General features: G+C 44.7%; 1 protein-coding gene across 4 annotated transcripts in view; it reads right to left on the bottom strand.

Moving 5' to 3' along the window:
* Positions 1 to 15,424, bottom strand: part of KANK1 (KN motif and ankyrin repeat domains 1) — a 170,743-nt gene that overhangs the window by 65,818 nt on the left and 89,501 nt on the right. The gene's annotated exons all lie outside the window — the stretch shown is intronic.

Raw genomic sequence — 15,424 nt, 5'->3', positions numbered from 1 at the left:
AGTTAAATGTCAGTCATAACAGGATATCAGATTTCTGAATCAACAAGCACAGCGGACAAAAGAAAATGCATCCAATTTGTCAAATTTGCAGTGAGGGCCAATGTTTAAAATATGAAAGCTTTTAATAAAGTATAACCATTTTCCTCCCAAAGAACAAAACCTAGAGCACTGTTCCATCTTCCAACTGCACAGCGTTCACCTCTGTATTTAGGATACCTTAGATACTGTAAGCTCCATGAAAAGTTTGTCAATAAAAAAAGACAACTTTTAGCTTGCCATGCTGCATGTTTAAGCTTAAAGTTATCAGCTTCTAATATATTCATTGCAATATCAGGCATCCTGTTCTTTGTTAACACAGACAATGTCAATTTGCAGCTTTCCATTCAGTTTGAATCTGTATCAAGGAAATCCAAAGCAAACATCTGTTGAGGAGCTCTGAGGTCTTAGAATCATAGGAGTGGAAGGGACCTTGAGAGATCTTCTAGTCCAGTTCCCTGCACTCATGGCAGGACTAACTATCATCTAGATCATCCCTGACAGGTATTTGTCTAACCTGCTCTTAAAAATCTCCAATGATGGAGATTCCACCACCTCCCTAGGCAATTTATTCCAGTGCTTACCCACCCTAACAGTTAGGAAGTTTTTCCTAATGTCCAACCTAAACCTCACTTGCTGCAATTTAAGCCCACTGCTTCTTGTGCTATCCTCAGAGGTTAAGAACAAGTTTTCTCCCGCCTCCTCGTAACAACCTTTCATGTACTTGAAAACTTATGTCCCCTCTCAGTCTTCTCTTTTCCAAACTAAACAAAGCCAGTTTTTTCAGTGTTCCTTCATAGGTCATGTATTCTAGAACTTTAATAATTTTTGTTGCTCTTCTCTGGACTTGCTCCAATTTGTTCACATCTTTCCTGAAATGAGGTGCCCAGAACTGGACACAATACTCCAATTGAGGCCTAATTAGCGCGGTCTTGTCTATGCACAATATAAGCACACTTTTCGGTCTTTTCTACGTGGAAAAGCTTTTATGATATAGGCTCAGGCATGAAATTAGGCCAATTAGTGTTACTGAGGTATAACACTCCCTCCTCTCCCCATAGGCGATGGTCTTAATCCAGTATAAAAAAGGGCCTTTTTCAGTTTAGTTTACAGTACTTGGGAAGGGGTTTAAGATAAACCAACCCCCATGTTCTCCCCCACTTTTACATCAGAATAAAAAGTGTCGGGGGGGGAAGAGGAAGGGGAGGAGCGGGCATGTTATACTTTATAGCTATCTGACTACACCTGTATAACTGGTAAGACAGGAAAGTTTTACCAGTTATACAGGTGTAGTCAGATAGCTATAAAGTATAACACGCCCGCTCCTCCCCTTCCCCTTATACTTAGAGCCCTGCATGGATACAAATTTATATCCGCGGAACCGCAGGGCTCTCCCAGAAACCACAGCAGCGAAAGGAGCAGAACGTGGGGCCACCGCTCCCAGGAGCCAGCGCCCTGTGCCGTCAGCTCCCCTGGAGCAGCTGTACCGCTCCCAACCCTGCTTCTGTCCCTTCCACGCAGCTGTCTGCGTCTCCTGTTTAGGGTCGGTGCAGCCACACCAGCAGCTCCTCTGGTGTGGGGCACTGGCTTGTGGGAGCGGCGGCCCCACGTTCTGCTACTTTTGCCGCTGTGGTTCCTGGGAGAGCCCTGCAGTTAAGCAGATTCCAATTTATATCCGCATCCACAGATATAAATGTGTATCCATGCAGAGCTCTACTTATACTGGTATAACTGCATCCGCACTGGGGGTTGTACCACTTGAACTGCATTGGTGTTTAAACATACATGATTCAAGTGATACAAAAACTGTATGTTGTGCCCTAAAATCACATGTGACAGGGCCGGGCCAGATGGCTATAAGATAGTAATAGAAGGCAGATATATTAGCCCCAAGCTAAGTAGGTCCCTTTCCCCTGGGTATTGGAACAGGAAAGGTTCCAGAATAATCAGGAACCTTCTGGAGACAATTAAGACAGGCTGATTAGAACAACTGCAACCAATCAAGAAGCTGCTAGAATCAATTAAGGCAGGCTAATCAGGGCACCTGGGTTTTTAAGCTGAGAGTGAGAACGTGGACTGTTGGAGGACTGAGGTGTACAAGCATTATCAGACACCAGGAGGAAGGTCCTATGGTGAGGATAAAGAAGGTGTTGGGAGGAGGCCATGGGGAAGTAGCCCAGGGAGTTGTAGCTGTCGCACAGCTGTTCCACGAGGCACTCTAGACAGCTGCATTCCACAGGGCCCTGGGCTGGAACCCGGAGTAGAGGGCGGGCCCGGGTTCCCCCCAGATCCTCCCAACTCCTGGTCAGACACAGGAGTCGTCGACCTGGACTGTGGGTTCAGAAAAACGGCCAAGCTGAGGGCTGCTGTGAAGCTCCAAGGCGAGCAAATCCACCAATAAGCGCAAGACCCACCAAGGTAGAGCAGGAACTTTGTCACACACTGCTTCAAATGTAGCTGAACCCCACAGCATAGCTGCAGCATAAGGAGATAGAAGGGGTTTTCTGTTGTAGGAACACCACCTCCCTGAGCGACAGCAGCCACCACAATGGAAACATTCTTTCATTGACCTAACCGTGTCTACACCAGGAGTTAGGTCAGGCTAGCTATGTTGGTCAGGGGTGTGGATTTTTAAACTCACCCCCTCCCTCTCCCTTTCCCCTCTGAGTGCCACAGCTACAGTGAGCTAAATTTTAAGTGTAGACCAGGGCCTGCTCAAAGCTAAAACCTTAGGTGAACCTAGCTACATTGCTCAGAGGTGTGAAAAAGTCACACCCCAGACAGACCTAATTAAACTGACCCCAGTTCCGGTGTAGACACCACTAGGTCCATGGAAGAATTCTTCCGTCAACCTAAGTACCACTTCTTGAGGGTGCAGATTAACTACACCAGCAGGAAAACTCCTTCCGTCTCTGAAGCGTCTACACAATGGCAGTACACCAGCATAGGCCTTCGGGTAGGTCTACACTATGCTATGCTATGCTGGCATAACCCTGTAATGTAGACACAGCCTACACTGACAGAAGGTTTTTTTCCCCTGTTGCTGCACAAAAGACCACCTCCCCAAACGACAGCAGCCCTCTTCCATCTACAAAGCTGCGTCTTCTCTGGCAGTTAGGTCAGCATAGATTTTTTTCATACCCCTGCCCATCTCAGCTATGTTGACCTAATGTACGTGTAGCTCATGTCCAAGCTGAGCTGCTGCAAAACCTGTATGGCCACACATGTATCAATTCCAAAGTTGCATAGGGTTTTAACTAAATCCATTTTAAAATTGCACCTTTAAACTGGTGTACTTCTGTGCATAAAATAAGAATTAGGAAGCAAGAAGAAATCACTGTAGCAATGTAGCACAGTGACTGGGAAAGAGAACCCAGACAGCTAACCACGGTACTATGGAAAAACATTAAGGGCACGTCTTCACTGGAAACATTGAAGCGCTGCCGTCGCGGCAGAGCGCTGGCAGAGAGCTGTCCCAAGGCTCTAAAAAACCACCTCCACGACGGGAGTAGCTCCCAGTGCTCCTGCACTATCTATGCTGGCACTTTATAGTGCCGAAACTTGCTGCGCTCAGGGGGGTGTTTTTTCACACCCTTGAGCGAGAAAGTTGCAGTGCTGTATAGTGCCAGTGTAGACAAGCCCTAAGAATTGATTCTTGACTTTCTGAAATGGAATGCAACTGTCAAGTGTCTGTCCCAAGATGGAAAAAGCTGGCCTAGCTTGATATAAGCCAAATATATTCTACAAAACAATGTTTTAATATCTCTCTCTTCTCACAATACATGCTGAACTGTACTGTCTGCATAGGTGCAGATCAGCTAAATCGATGCTCAATTGTGTTTAACAGGCACAGATTCAGAACGTGTGGTGCACTAGGTGTTAACCATTCCTGGAACAGCGCTGTACATGGTTTACTTGGAGATGCAGGCCAAAATAAACCATGTTCAGCTGCACCACGGTCAGTGAGAAGCTTTCCTAACATGGACAAGGCTATGGATGACAGGAGAGTTCAAATGAAAAATGCAACTCCATAAAGAGGAAGAAAACACAACACATACCCTCTAATAGAGAGAATGTACAAAAGAGAATTAGAAAAGGAGCTTACATTTTTCATTCCCACCCTTAAGGTTTCTGCCCTTACTAGCCCCATGTTTTTACATGCTTATCCCATGCCTGCGTGTGAATACTATGAACTAAAGTCTTAAGGGTAAATGCAAAACAAGCAGAGACTAGCTATATAAAGTAATATTGCTCAATGAAGCAGTTTTTAAATTGTTTTGAATTAGATACTCAAGCTCTCCTCTGCCCCGAGATTCAATTTTGCACCTTTTTCAGAAAGCGGGTTCTTTACTAACGCACAAAGCTTTGTTAAAAATCTTTACTGGTCACAAAAGACCAAAGGGCCCAATCCTCCACTGCACCTTGCCTGGTCATTTATACCCGGACAAACCCTACCAAGTTAGAATTATTCCCTGACTTACATTGTTGGTGACATTTTGCATAGATGTAGATGTGAAATAGGTGGGGTATTCTATAATAGTTTCTGAATGCTATATAAACACTTCAGGAGTTAAGAGACAATGTCTGGGCTATAAACTGGGAAGATCCTACTTGCCTGGCCCCATTCAGGTTTTATAGCTTGTTTTGTCAGTACTGAGAACCAACAGATCAAAAGGCTATAAACCATTCAGGTCTCTCTCTGCCCAGAGGAGGTAGGCAGTTGTTTCAGAGCAGTTTGCAGGGAACAGACAGACACCCACGCACTTAGGGGTCTGAAGCTAGACCTTCCATCCTATGGTGATAGGGTAAGAGACATGCATATAGAGTATTTGTTGTTTGAAAAAACTTTATCTATTACTTTATGAACATAAGAACAGTCATACTGGGCCAAACCAATGGTCCATCTCGCCCAGTATCCGGTCTTCCAAAAGTGGCCAATGCCAGGTGCTCCAGAGGGAATGAACAGAACAGGGCAATTATCAAATGATCCATCCCCTGTCCTCCAGTCCCAGCTTCTGGCAGTCAGAAGCATAAGGATACCTAGAGTATGGGGTTGCATCCCTGACCATGTTGGTTAATAGCCACTGATGGGCCTATCCTCCAGGAACTTTACCTCATTCTTTTTTGAGTCCACTTATACTTTTGGCCTTCACAACATCTGATGGCAACGATGTCCGAGAGTCGTGTGAAATACTTTCTTATGTTTGTTTTAAACCTGCTGCCTATTAATTTCATTTGGTGACTTCTGGTTCCTGTGTTATGTGAAGGTGTAAAACAAACACTTATTCACTTTCTCCACACCATTCATGATTTTATAGACCTCTATGATATCATATCCCCTCTTACTCATCTCTTTTCCAAGCTAAAAAGTCCCAGTCTTATTAATCTCTCCTCATATGGAAGCTGTTTCATACCCCTAATCATTTTTTTTGCCCTTCTCTGTGCTTTTTCCATTTCTAATCTCTCTCTTTTGAGATTGGTCAACGAGAACTGCACACAGTATTCTAGGTATGGGCCACGGATTTATATAGTGGCATTATGATATTTACTGTCTTATTATCTCTCTCTTTCCTAATGGTTCCTAACATTCTGTTAGCTTTTATGACTGCCGCTGCACATTGAGCAGATGTTTTCAGAGAACTATCCACAATGACTCCAAAATCTCTTTCTTGAGTGCTAACAGCTAATTTAGACACAATCACTTTGTATATATAGTTGTGATTATGTTTTCCAGTGTGCATTACTTTGCATTTATCAAAGCTGAACTTCATCACCCAGTTTTGTGAGATCCCTTTGTAACGCTTTGCAGTCTGTTTTGGACTTAACTCTCATGGAGTAATTTTGTATCGTCTGCAAACTTTGCCACCTCACTGTTTAACCCCCTTTATCCAGATCATATATGAATATGCTTAACTGCACTGGTCTCAGTACAGATCCTTGGGGGGATCCCGCTGTGTATCACTCTCCATTCTGAAAACAGACCTTTGATTGTTACTCTTTCTGTCCTATCTTTCGACCAGTTACTGATCCTTAAGAGGATTTTCCCTCTTATCCCATGACTGCTTAGTTTGCTTAAGAGCCTTTAGTGAGGGATCTTGTCAAAGACTTTCTGAAAGTCTACGTACACAATACCTACCGGATCTCCTTTGTCCATGTTTTTGTTGACCCCTCTCAAAGAATTCCAGTAGATTGGTGAGGCATGATTTCCCTTTACAAACACTGTGCTGACTCTTCCCCAACAAATGGTGTTCATTTCTGTGTCTGATAACACTGTTCTTTACTATGCATTGTTCTTACTGTTAAGATTAAAGACACTTTGGTCTAAGAAGGCTGCCCGGTCACTCTGTTAACCACTGGTCACAAGCTCCTGAATGGAAAAACCACAGGTACCTGAACCCAGTTGGAACTGTTGAAGGTAAGCACAGGACACTGTGGGCTAGGACGTCATGTAAGAGTGGGAGAACTGCAGGATTCCATCCTAAGAAAGGTCTGACATGCTTGGAATGTGCACTCAGAGACCAGGGAATGAGTCAGAGATGTAGCTAGTCCTGTAATCATGACAGCAGATAACTACATCAGGTACATGGCAGTGAAGAATCGGGCCTAAGATACATAGAGATGTATATCCAGAGCAAGATTAATGATAGCACCATTCTTCCTAAACTCAGTGTGTTAGTGATTGACTTATTCCCTGGAGAATGAGGGTTTATATCCCTTGTAATTTCTTTTTAATCCCATCTCATGTAACCGTGAATGTTCACAGGTTCCATATAAACACCCCGTTCATTTTTTAATCCTGCTAAGCTTTTCCACATTGCAGGTGAAGAAAATGCATAAGTGAATTAATTTCCCTGCTAAAGTCTGGTTGGTTGGGGGAATTAAGTTGGTGATATTGGCTGTTCACTCAGTTGTTGCTGGCCTGGCTCATCCCACATTGCAAAAGAAACAATCCTCTGATGGCATCACTCTCCTAGCCTGTACCCATGTGCTCTGCCCCAAGGAGGCACAACATGACCCTTTATGATTTACACAGTCACCTATGAGCAGCTAACCACATCCTGTACTGCAGGTATTTGCTTTGGGACTACATTGAACATTTCAACAAAGTCATCCACCACTGTGACATCTTCCCCCCTCCCACAAGTCCCACAGAAGCATCTCGGCAGGATTTATGGGAAGAGGGGTGAAAAAGGAAGCCTTGTAGCTCCCTTGGAAATCCTTTCAGCTTTTTCAGGCAAGTAAATGCAGATCCTAATCATGTCACATTAACTTATCTGCCTTCCTCCCAGCCTCTTCTTAGAGCACTGGCCTATATGGAGACCTTTACAGTATTGCCCCTGCAGGAGCTGAGCTTGGAAGCAGGGAGCCAGTGAGATGGCCCAAGGCCTGTAGGTTCTAAAAGGATTCAGCAAGATTCAGAGTGGAACACTCCCAGCTACATCAATGGTGCAGCATCTATTGCTCCTATTGGTCCTTTACCCCTCCCCACAAATAAGATGTCTATACGACAAAAAATAAAGAGACCTGTGGCAGCAAATCTCAGAGCCTGTGTCAACTGACTTGGGCTTGTGGGGCTTGCAGTATGGGGCTAAAACTAGCCTGGGCAGAATAATAAAAGGGCAAAATTATGTACAGCGTAAGAGCACACAGTAAACAAACTTTCCCATAACAAGCTATGTAAGAGCATGCAATAAACACTAATAGGGGAAGTCTAGCAGGTTTTGATGTTTAGCAGAACTTTTTAAAATGGTAGAAGCCCTTGTCATTGGTTCGACCCTCCTCCCACTCCCCAAAAAAATTTGAGTGAAGAACCAAGAAAAACGTGGATAGCTCAGTTGTGTCCTTTGGGGCTCCCTGTCGCAGCTGGCATTCCTCATAGCACCACTCTTCCGGCAAGGAATCCTACATCTCCCTGTGACTTTGGCTCATCAAGCCAATGCATAATGAAAGGGAGTGTTTTCCACATCATTCCCTGGGAATTTCTGGTCAAACATAGCATGCCCTACTCCGGATTGTTATTATTCTACCTCGATGCAAATAGGAAAAGTTTCTAAAATATAACTGTGTGCAATCTGTAGAATTGTCTTTTTAAATTGATCCAACAAAAACATGCTTTGGAATGATTTTTGCCATCAATATTGCCTCAGAATTTTCCATTTGCTACAGAACTGACTGGGGAGCTGCAGGAATTGTGAGGCCCTGGTACAGTTAGGACCTGTGTGTCACCAGTATATAAATGGTCCTCCTGAAGATGAGTAGGGGGTTAAGTGAAATTCCCACTCTTACACATGGTGAATGCTACTGAGTCTGCAAACACACTGAAGTAAGCAAACGGTAACACTAATTCAGGTAACTAGGATATCTTCACTGCCAGGAGCTCTAGAAACCGGTTTTTTCTTTTCAATAAAAACTTTGCTTCTGGTTACTAGAGAGAAATTTCTACACTTCAAAGACAAAGACCTTTCTACACTTCAACACTGAAGAGCATTCTCCCTGCTGATTAGTCCTGCTAGACTTAGGTTACAGGGTTATTGCTTACTCATCCTAATGTATATTAAATGACACTTTAGGGATTGTTTTTAACCTTAGCCTGTTTCGGGGGAAACTGCTTGCTTGCTGTACTGCAGATGAGTTTGGCTGACATAATTCTGGTTTGAATAATGTCTGTCAAATAAAAATAAAGCTTTAGTTTCCTTTAGAGGAGCTGGTTACTGAAGCCAGACTCAGCTGTACTTTACAAGCATTTGCTCTGTTTACATAAAGCTGTTCTTGGCAGTTGGCCTGTATTTCGTGAGATGCTGTTTATAATAAGGGTGTTTCACACATTAAGTTAAGGGTGCGCCTACACTGGCTATATTCTGAAATTTTCCCACCACTGCTCTGGCATTAGTGCCGCTCCACCAATAGCGAAACAGCTCATGTTGAGCAGCTGCTGGCGTTTTCACCATGTCATCGGCAGCTGTTCAAAGTAAATATAGATCACTGAAGGTTAAAAATCTGGTAGCCTGTCTACTTAGCACTGTCATCATTGTTAGTGTGGGTGATAGGGCAGCTTTGAGAGAATTTTAGAAAACTGCTCATATACCTTAGTTGGTGGAAGAAGCGGGGATGCAGATTCACGGGTTCAAAGGTTAACATGCATAGTGCACAGGTTGTTTGATAGAAATGGTCAATACTGCTTCTTAATAAAGCAACTCCCTTTCTGTGTAAGTGGTCTTCAGAAGTGAAATAGAAGATTTCTACAAGATCAACAAAAGTATTCGGTACCAAAAGCCTGGTTAACTTTAACTAAAGGTTATTAATGGTTATTAATTCTTAAAGGTTATTAAAGGTTATTAATTCTTCACTTGCTAAAACGGCTGTGCCGACTTCACAGTGTGTACGCACACTTTTACTTTTTTTTAAAGTTCAGAAATTCTCACTTAAGATTGTTAATGAATATTCTCTAGCATATTTAATTTATAAATCTCCAATCTGCAAATTAGGGACAGATGCCTTAGAAGGGATTTTCCTGTGCAAAGGCAGGGAAACTCATGAGCTGGGACTCAGTTTATCTGGGACTCATAGGGTACATCTACACTACAAAAAAAGACACACAGCAGCAAGTCTCAGAGCCTGGGTCAACCCACCTGGCCTAATGCTATCGTGCTAAAAATAGCAGTGTACACATTCAGGCTGGCTCCCAGGCTCTGAGACCCCACAAAGGGAATGGGTCTCAGAATCTTGTGAAGAATTATTTAAAGGAAGGAGAGATATGTCAGTGAGAGTCAAATGAGAAGAAGAACTTAGAGAGGATAAAATATTCCATAATTCTAGATTCCGATAATTAAAATACCAAGAACACCATAGCCTATTGCTAGACTTTATGAAGCTGAACAATTGACGTTCACCTACAAGGAGCAGCCAAATACATTTATGTATAGCTGGGTGGGAGTGACCCCATTTTTTCTTTCAGTTCCTATTGCACAAGGGCCTATCATTGAAACTCGCTTTACTCCCTTTAAGATCTGTGGCAGGTGCTCTGCAGAAAGTCATCTTTTCTGTATCTACCAGATATATATTACATTTTAATTTGCAAACCGTCAGTCATATGATTCTTGTGTGCAGTTAAGAGGACACATCAAGTAATGCTTTGGCTACACCTTAGGAACAGTGGGAGGAGAGAAAAGGGCATACACACCTGCCATAGTCTTGCCTCTTGGTAGATCATGCAGTTGGATTTTGGGTGCAGGGGCAATTATACCTCTATGGGCATACTGCCTACAGTGTGTCTGCATGGCTATGGTCGTCTAAGGCCATGCTTAACTTGAGACTGTGAATTTAGCACAGCACTGCGAAACCCTATTTCTCATCCATTAAGTATCCCCAAACCCTGAGCATCGTTTTTGTCATTCATCATCAGCTAACTTCAGTTACCAGGCTAGCTGCACCACTGTCCACTCTGAGTGCATCTGCAAAGGCAACGAGCTTCCAGCCATCACCTTCTTTGGAGTGGAATTACGTGATTCTCCCACTAAGGGCTTGTCTACACAGACAGCGCTGCAGCTGCATCACTGTAGTACTTTAGTGAAGACACTACTGCGCCAACCGGAGAGCTTTTCCCATCGACATAGTTAATCCACCACTGCGGAAGGTGGTGGTAGCTCTGTCTCCCTTCAATATAGTGCAGTCTACACTGGGTGTGAGGTCGGTATAACTACATCACTCAGGGGGGTGGATTTTTCACACCCCCCCCCGAAAGCGACATAGTTATATCGATGTAAATTGGTAGTGTGGATCTGGCCTCAGACTAGGACCTGGGTTACAGACCTGTGTGTTAACTGTGATTATCTCAGCAGGCTCTAGTTACATTCAGTATCCACAGCTCAGCTGTGAGCAGTTATTAATTCTCTCACCCAGGATAAATAAAATGTAGAGGAAAGGAAATGCTCATCTCTCCCTGGTGTGAGCATTATGAAGGAACTATGAGGAAAAGGAAATATTCCCTCCATTCACATTTTCTTCCCTGCTCTTTTTTGTGTTTATAGTGAATTGCTAAAACCTGGGATAAGAAACTACCTGGGATAAGAATATTCATTGAGGTTTGTTCAAAGTGTCTACAGTAATTAGGAAACATTTCTGTGCACTACTGCCATATAATCATGTTCTCTACTCAGGTAAAAGGTCAGGGGTGGGAAGCCAAACAGCCATTACTTAGCATTTTTAAATGTCAGGAAATGCAAAGCTATTGATAATTCTCCAAAAGAAAACGTTAATAAAAATGTTTTCATCCACCCGGACAAAGCTGCTAGCTGAGATGAAAATCACCCAGCACCAACACAGAGTGAAAGTCTCCCAAAGCAGGTGTTAACTGGAGAGGGGTGGGGAGGAGACAATACACAAATCACACACTAGGCCTTTTCAGGATTCTGTATGTAGGTCAGATGTTCACTGGCCTTGGCCTGCAAACACTGAGAAGCCTGGAACGGCTCTCCCTGGCACAAGAAGCAATGCAAACCTCCACACATCCCCTCTCACAGCACATAACAGACTATGACAATCAGAGCTTTGCATTCCACAGGGTAGGACAAAATACAGCATATAATTAAACGTTCATTCATAACATTCACAAGTCAAGATCTTACCAATACAAAACTGTTTTTCTTCAAAAGGTTTAAGATAAGTTGGTAGCAATAAATGCAGTCAGGACAGTGTGTTAAGCTCATTAAAGCAACTCTGGCAATTGCTTACGGACGTACTGTCAAAGAATTTTAAGTCCAATCCTGGGTAAATAGAGACATTTAGCACCAACAAGCCTGGACCTTGAACTTTAGGTGAAGCTTGGTATAAAATGGCATATTGCTGAGAAGGATTATGGGTTAGAGATGCTGCATTTGGTGCCCCCTTTATGACAGCAGCTTCTCAAAAGAAGCCTACAGCTGTAATCCATCTGATGAGGAAGTTAGGCCACAGAAAAGGAGTCCTGAGAAGCTACTAAAAGCAGTGGCAGATGCATCCATTCTGGTAAAGAGGTGACATATTTCCTTTAAACCTAATACTGCATGACAGTCACAAAGTTAATTTAACAGAACAGCTCTTCCTGGTGACTAATCTCTGTGGGCTTGAAAATGTCCAGCAGCTTCTTGCCAAAGGATCAATCTACCTGGCCAGGTGAGAAGTACTCACTCCATCACCACTCCTAAGGTAACATCCATTAAAGCCATGTCTCTTTAGTTTACTTCTTCACTTCCTCAGCACCAAGTCATCTTTATCCTCATCCCGCAGCCCCATCAGTTCTGCTCCCCACCAGATAAAATAAATTCTGTTCGCTCTCTCCAACATACACGCCGGCACTCTCCCCATTAATACATTCTGGGATCTAATCTCTCCACCAAATCAACAAACTCTAGGTTCTCTCATGTCATGCAGCAGCGATAAAGGATATCACAAAGAGTCGCTTTCTTCCAGCGCTGAACGTGGAACTATTGGAATCAGAGTGACAGCATTAACCCTAAAGCTGCTGTCTCCCTGCTTCACTGCAGAGCTCCTGCCCAGAATCTCCCCAAGCCTCACTCTGCACCTTACCCCTCGCCTGGCTTCCTGATACACATTTAAAGAAGCAGTGCACCTCCTCACACTCCACTGCCACCATTACTGAATACTGCGCTCCATTATCCCCCAAACAAATGAACATGGGCCCTCTCACCTCTTTGCAGCCTGCTCTTAGGTTACCACTCTCCTGGATACAGAGGAGACCCTCAGTGTTCCAGCACCTCTTCTCCACATGGACTTCTTTACGCACTGCTCCCCATCCTGTACAAGAAAAGCAATGCCTATGCTGCTCTCCCTCTCCTCCCTTTCCTGAAAACACTGGTGCAGCTTTTCGCCTTCCCAAACAAGAGGAAGTGGCTCAGAGACCATGAAATTCAGGCCTTCCCCCACCCCACCAAGTAAGGAGCCAGCAGCTCCCAAGCCCCATCTACTCAGGTAAAATTTCTACTCATCCTGGACAAGTGGGTTTTTCAAGCCCTTCCCGTGGAGCAACTATTCTAGCGTCACAGCCTCTATAACGCATGTGTGGACATTCCTGGGGGGGGGGGGGGGGGGGCTCCACAAGTGCATCGAGTCTTAATTGAAGAGCCTGTTTGCTCCCACACAGCACTTTCAAAACTGCCTTCAGTGAATGAGCATGTGACAAGTTACAGTGCCTCAGTGTTTCGGCCCAGAGCTGACACAGGCTACCAGGAGACTGTCTGCAGCTCAGGACAGCTAGGAGACTGCAGCTGTATTTTCAATACTTTACGTTTAGTGGGTCACTAAAAAGTTGGCAACTTCCTGCAAGCTGCACCGCCTCAGCCTCACATATGGGTGACGTTATCACTGTGCATGGTTACAAGGACAAACAGAACGGACCCAGATAAGGCAGGTAGGACGCAGCGTGCTATAATGCACTTGGCTTTCCATTTAGGAGACTGCGAGGTTACTCTCTAGCAGCTGGCCACACAGAGGGTAAAGGAACTTGCTTCTAATGCCAGCTGTGGAATTTCCCACTTAGCTCGAGTGGTAAAGGCCTGTGTTTTGGAAGGCAGCGGCCACGCTCAGGTCTAGCTCAGGCTCTCCCCCTCTCTCCAAGAGGGATTTACATAGCAATTGTATCAGTTGTCTGAAGCATGCTGATCTTTCTTAGGGTTGATGCCTGCATTCTTTTCAATAGCTGTAGCGCTGTTAACCCCTTGGTACTGGCTAAATTAGCAACACACCCTCTACTACTGTACACATGAGAATACACTGCATCACTGCATAATGACTTTGCCTCTGAGAAATCAGATGTTTAAATTCAGCACAGGGCTGTGGGAACCCTCTACCTTCCCACTCCCTCCCTACACACCCCAAGTGTTTAAATCCCCCTCGGGATTGTGCCTGTCCCACTGCTTTTACCTATCATACTTCTCCACTACTGTTGTCAAAAACCGAGCAGCAGTACACGGACAATGATAGCAGTGTTCTGCTTCCCAAAGAAGTTTCAGCACAGAAACAATAGAGGCACAGGTGCAGTCCTTTGTTGCTGCTATTTGGAGACAGGCAGAGCAGTTTTTTTATAAATTCCAATGTACCCTTTTCAATTCTAATTAGGGTCGCCAACTTTCTAATCGCACAAAACCAAACACCCTTGCCCTGCCCCCTGTGCTGCCCTGAGGCCACTCCCTCCATCGCTCGCTCCCTCCATCGCTCGCTCTCCCCTACCCTCACTCACTTGTTCATTTTCACTGGGTTGAGGCAGGGGATTGAGGTGTGGGAGGGGGTGAGGGCTCTGACTGGGGGTGTAGGCTCCAGGGTGGGGCCAGAAATGAAGGGTTCAGGGTGCGGGAGGGGACTCCAGGCTCGGGCAGGGGACTCAGGGCTGGGGCAGAGTGTTGGGGTGCGGGAGGGGGTTCGGACGGCAACTTATCTCAGGCAGCTTCTGGAAGCAGCCGGCATGTCCAGCTCCTCAGTGGAGGGGCTAGGGGGCTCAGCATGCTGCCCCCGCTGCTCCCATTGACCATGGTTCCCAGCTAATGGGAGCTGCGGAGTCGGTGCTCGGGGCAGGGGCAGCACGCGGAAGCCCCATGGCTGGCCACCCTATGTCTAGGTACTGGAGGGACATGCCTGCAGCTTCCCAGGAGCTGCGCAGAGCCAGGCAGGGAGCCTGCCAGCCCCGTGCCATCTGGACTTTTAACAGCCCGGTTAGCAGTGCTGACCAGAGCTGCCAGGGTCCCTTTTTGACTGGGTGTTCTGGTCAAAACCCGGACACCTGGCAACCCTAATTCTAATACAGAACTAAACTGACAACAACAAGCTGAGAGAAACACAGTAGGTTCATGAACTAATTTTTCATCTCTAAGCCCTAGATTAGAGCTCTGGGTTACATGACTGTTGTGAAAGAGTTTCCTAGCCCCTAGTATGGTGTGTACTGTTTCTTTATAGCTGTCACAGGAAGCCAGGCAGGAAAAAGACTGGGAAAAGCTCTAGGCATTTTAAAAGAGAGTGTTTGCAATTGTTAAATTATATTATTTTTGTAGCCTGCGTTTTACAACAGTTTTGAAATGCTCCAGTTTTTCAGTGGTATTTAAAGATTCTCAGTCCCAGTCTGCCTCCTGAGGCTCAGTCACTGCTGGGAAATACAATGACACTGTACGGCATATTGTTAAAGAAGCAGTCCCCACAAAGAGACCAGTCAGTTTCACGGAGTGGACAGACTTAAATTGTGCTAGGCATTTATAAAAAAAAGTTATTCCTTTATTGAGAACAAAAATTAATAGTGAGCTAAATACATGCTACCTTCTACTTCACAGAGGTGTTTAATTGTAAGCAAGCAGTACCACTGGCATTTGCAGTACCACCGGTCTACAGCACAGCAGCTCTCTTTTTA

The sequence above is a fragment of the Lepidochelys kempii genome, chromosome 5 (genome assembly GCF_965140265.1).
Source record: "Lepidochelys kempii isolate rLepKem1 chromosome 5, rLepKem1.hap2, whole genome shotgun sequence".
Classification (NCBI taxonomy): Eukaryota; Metazoa; Chordata; order Testudines; family Cheloniidae; genus Lepidochelys; species Lepidochelys kempii.
The sequence above is the reverse complement of the archived record's forward strand: the minus strand, read 5'-3'. Positions and strand labels throughout refer to the sequence as shown.